The sequence below is a fragment of the Elephantulus edwardii genome, unplaced genomic scaffold (assembly GCF_000299155.1).
Source record: "Elephantulus edwardii isolate Elephantulus edwardi_28Jun2011 unplaced genomic scaffold, EleEdw1.0 scaffold00220, whole genome shotgun sequence".
In the NCBI taxonomy this organism is placed as follows: Eukaryota; Metazoa; Chordata; class Mammalia; order Macroscelidea; family Macroscelididae; genus Elephantulus; species Elephantulus edwardii.
The window spans coordinates 433,665-438,160 of record NW_006399970.1 but is presented as its reverse complement, the minus strand read 5'-3'; the positions used below and the strand labels follow the sequence as shown (position 1 = coordinate 438,160).

Genomic DNA, 4,496 nt, shown 5'->3' with positions numbered 1-4,496 from the left:
TTATTATTCTTGCTAAAGTAGGGGAGGAGGTATCAAACAACCCCAGCTAATTGCTATCAGTCAGAACTGACACAGCTGAACCGCGAGTGAGTTTTCAGAGTCTGTAAATGTCCCTGGTGAGCTTGCCCATCTTTTTCTTGCAGAGCCACTGGTGGGTTCCAGCCCCCAGAAGAGTCCTCCCTTTGGGTTAGCAACACATTTCTTTCTGAACTATGGTGCCAGATCTCCCTAAAGTAGGTCATCAAAAAAAGAAGATGACTTTCAATGAGGTGGATGGATAGATACCCTGCCTAGAACAATTGATCCAAACATACCAGTGATTATCAGGATAACAAAGGATAGTGCAGTGTTTCATTTTGTTGCGTATAGAATTGACATCCACTGCAATTGGTAACCTATTTTGTTATTCAGACTGTTGTTAAGTGCCATCAAGTCACCTGCGACTCCTAGCGATCCTATGTGCAACAGCCCTAAACCCTGCTCTATCCTGTGCCAATCTTATTGTCTCTGACATGCCTACCTCCATTACCCCAGACACTGAATCAATTCATCTCATCGAGGGTCTTCCTCTCCTGTGCTGTCCTTCCCCCCTCCTAAGCATGATGTCCCTCTCCAAGGACTGGTCCCTCCTTGCAACATGTCCAAAGTATATCAAACAAAGCTTCAGAATCCTTGCCTCCAAGGAGCAGCCTGGCTTCATCCTCTCAAAGACAAACTTGTTTGTTCTCCTAGCAGTCCATGGTATATTCAATAATCTTCTCCAGCACCAAAGCTCAAAGGCATCAATTCTTTTACCATCCCTAGTCATTGTCCAGCTCTCTGATGCATAGCAAGTGATTGCAAAGACCATGGCCTGTATCAGGCACACCTTAGTCTCCAGAATGATATTGTTGCTCTTCAGTGGTCTCTGACAGTAGACTTTCCCAATGCAATATGCCTTTTAATTAATTCCCTGGCTGCTGATGCCAAGTGTGTTGATTTTGGAACCAAGCAAACTAAAGCTGTTTACAATCTCAATCTCTTCATCTATCATGATGCTGTTGGTAGGTCCAGTGGTGAGTTTTTGTTTTCTTAATATTGAGCTTCAATCTATATTGAAGGGTGCAGTATTTCACCTTCTACAGCAAGCTCTTCAGGCCTTCCTCAGTTTTAGCAAGCAGGGTTGTGTCATCTGCATAACGCTGATTGTTGATGATTCTTCCTCCAATTCTGATGCCACATTTCTCCTCATAGAGCCCAGTCTCCCAGATAATCTGTTCAAAATTGGGAAGGGAAGGGTGTATGCAAAGGATATGTCGTATCTCCATACCTTTTCAATATTCAGACTAAAATGGTGTTATTTGAAACAAGAGTATTTGAACATACCATGGCCTGCCAAGAGAACAGGGTCTGTCCTGGAAAGAGTGAAACCAGGTTGCTCCTTGGATACAAGGATTTTGATGGTCTGTCTGACGTACTTTGGGCATGTTTCCAGGAGAGACTATTCTTTGGAGAAGGATATCATGCTTGGAAGAGTGGAAGGACAGCAAAGGAAAGAAAGACTCTGAAAGAGATAGTTTGACACAGCGACTAGCAATAGGAACAGGTATGTCAGAGACAGATTGGCTCAAGATAGAGCAGGGTTCAGAGTTATTATTGTTCATGGGCCTTTATGAGTTGTAATGGACATAACACATAACAACATACATTGATGAATGACACCAATATTCACAAAAATACATGGCCATGCTTTATTAAAACATTTTTCTAGAAAAGTCCAGCTGGATAAGGTCAAATATCTTAGATTCTCCCAGTAGGAAAAATGCATTGCCTCTACCATACATGATCATAGTAATTTTTACCCTATTTTAGGCATTCGGACATCTGGTTCGATAGAGTACAAATTAGCTTATGTTTCAACATTATCAGAGGTTTTTATGTTGTTGTTGTGTGCCATCAAGTCGCCTGTGACTCTTAGTGAACCTGTGTACAATAGGTCTGAAGCCTGTCCTGTCCTGAGCCAGTCTCACTGACTCTTAAGATACACCTACTCCCATTGCCCCACTTACTGTATCAATCCATCTCATCTAGGGCCTTCCTCTCCTAAGCTGTCCTCCACCCTTGTGAGCATGATGTCCTTTACCAAGGATCTGGTCTCTCCTGGCCACATGCCCAAAGTATGTGAGATGGAGTTTCAAAATCCTAGTCTCTAAGGAGAAACATGGTTTTACCCTCTCCAGGGCAGATCTGTTTGTTTTCTTGGCAGTCTATGGTATGTTCAAGACTCATCTCCAGTACCACACTTGTTGTTGTTAAGTGTTGTCAAGTCACAGGTGACTCGTAACGACCCTATGAAGGAGAGTCCTCGACGTTTGGGTGCCTTTCATCCTCTCTCCAGGTTCATAGGGTTTCCGGAGGCAAGCTATAATGGAAGTGGATGCCACTCCTCCTTCTAAGCTTGTTTTAATCGGGGAACTCCACCCCACTCTCTGTCTGCATTGGGTAGCCAACCATTAATACATTTGACACATCAGTGTCACAGTATTCAGCCTCACAGCAACCATAAGTGACTGCGTATGGCAACTTGTACACCAGGGCTATACAACCTAGAGGAATGTCTGAACAAAAACAATGAAAGACAGGCCTGAGGGCCATGGATTAAAAGTCACCCACCTTTGGCTTGGTAGCATCGCTTTCTGTCCACTGAGCCAGCTGATCTTTCTAGAAGGCATTAATTTTCCTTCTGTCATCCTCCGTCATTATACAGCTCTCCGATGCATAGCAAGTAATTGTGAAGACCATGGACTGGATCAGGCGTACCTTAGTGTCTAGACTGATATTGTTGGTTCTCAGCAATCTGACAGCACATTTATCTAATGCAATTCGCCTTTTGATTTCCTGACTGCTGATGCCAAGAATGTTGATTGTGGAGCCCAGCAAGCTTTAACTGTTAACAACCTCAGTTTCTTCTCCATCCATTATGGTGCTACCAATTGGCCCAGTGGTGAGAATCTTTGTTTTCTTAATGTTGAGCTTCAGTTCGTATTGAAGACTACTGTCCTTGACCTCTGCAGCAAGTGCTTCAGGTCCTTCTCAGTTTTAGCAAGCAAAGTTGTGTCATCTGCATAACATAGGTTATTGATGAATCTTCCTCCAATCCTGATGTCACATTCCTCCTCATAAAGCTCAGCCTCTCAAATGATCTGTTCTGCATATAGATTGAAAAAAGGTATGGAGACATGATACATCCTGACACACTCCCTTTCTGATTTTGAACCATACAGTGTTTCCCTTCTGTGTTCTGAGGACTGCTTCCTGATCCAAGTATAGATTTCCCATAAGCACAATCAAGTGTTCTCGGATTCCCATTCTCCTCAAGGTTAACCACAATTTGTTGTGCTCTACACAGTGTAAGAATGTTGTTGTTGTTAGGTGTCATTAAGTCATAGACGACTCATAGCAACCCTATGAACGAAAGGCCTGAGCACTGTTCATACATAGAATTTCCGGAGGCAAGGCATTTCGGAAGTGGATGCCACTCCTGCTTCAAGGCTTGTTTTAGTCGGGAAGCTCCAGCAAACATTGCCCACCATAGGTAACCATTACTACGCTGGGCACATCAGTGTCACAGTATAAGAATAGGCTGGAACATATCAGACGGTGAAGGAAGGTGGTGGATAGGGCAAGGTTCAGACAGTTCATAGGGTCGCTGAGCCATAGGTAACTGGGACGCACCTGATAACGAAACAGTAAGAGCTGAGGTTGGGGTATGAATCGAAATCAGGTTTCCAATGCATGAATGCAGCTTTTGTGTTGTTTTGATGTGTTTTCAGTGTTTCTGTTCACACACCAAAGGAAAAGAGACCAATGTTCTTTAATATGTCAACATAATTTGATTTCATTATGAGTGGGGGAAATGATGTCCAAAGTCAATGTCATGCGATTCAGATGTACAGAGACCCAGTAATGCTGATCTTTTTTACTACTATTATTTTGGGTTGACGTCTTTCAACCTGTTCAACGGGAATCTTGATACTATTTCTCAGGTTTGGGAGCCTTTTTGAGGGGGGAGGGCTGGGATGCTCAAGGGGTGAAAACTCCCTGTGGGGCCAAGGTACCAAGGTTGTTCCTTGTTCAGGTAACAAGGGCCAATTTGCATGTGGTGGAGTATTCAGCTGGGGCTCTCCGTTCTTGTTCCTTGCAAGGTGTGACTCCCTGTGAGGCCACTCAGATAAACCTCAGACCCATCACAGCCGTCCCTCGCTCAGGTCATCGATCCTCTGAAGTGGCAGGAAGAGAACTCATCCCATGCCCACCCTCGGGACCGCTTCTGGTTTCTGGTCACTCCAGGAGCAGCTGTCGCCCGGGAGCCATCTGGTGCGCGCCGTTCGCTGAGGGCGAGAGCGGGAAGCCTCTGAGTGCAGGGTCTCGCAGCGTCGGCCGGCAGACCGGGGCTCCCGGCCGGGCGGGGCCGCCCGCGGGTCCGAGCGCCCGAGGGGCCGGCGGAGCATGTGACC

General features: G+C 45.3%; 1 pseudogene; it reads right to left on the bottom strand.

Moving 5' to 3' along the window:
• Window positions 1-4,496, bottom strand: part of LOC102861410 — a 13,020-nt pseudogene that overhangs the window by 7,833 nt on the left and 691 nt on the right.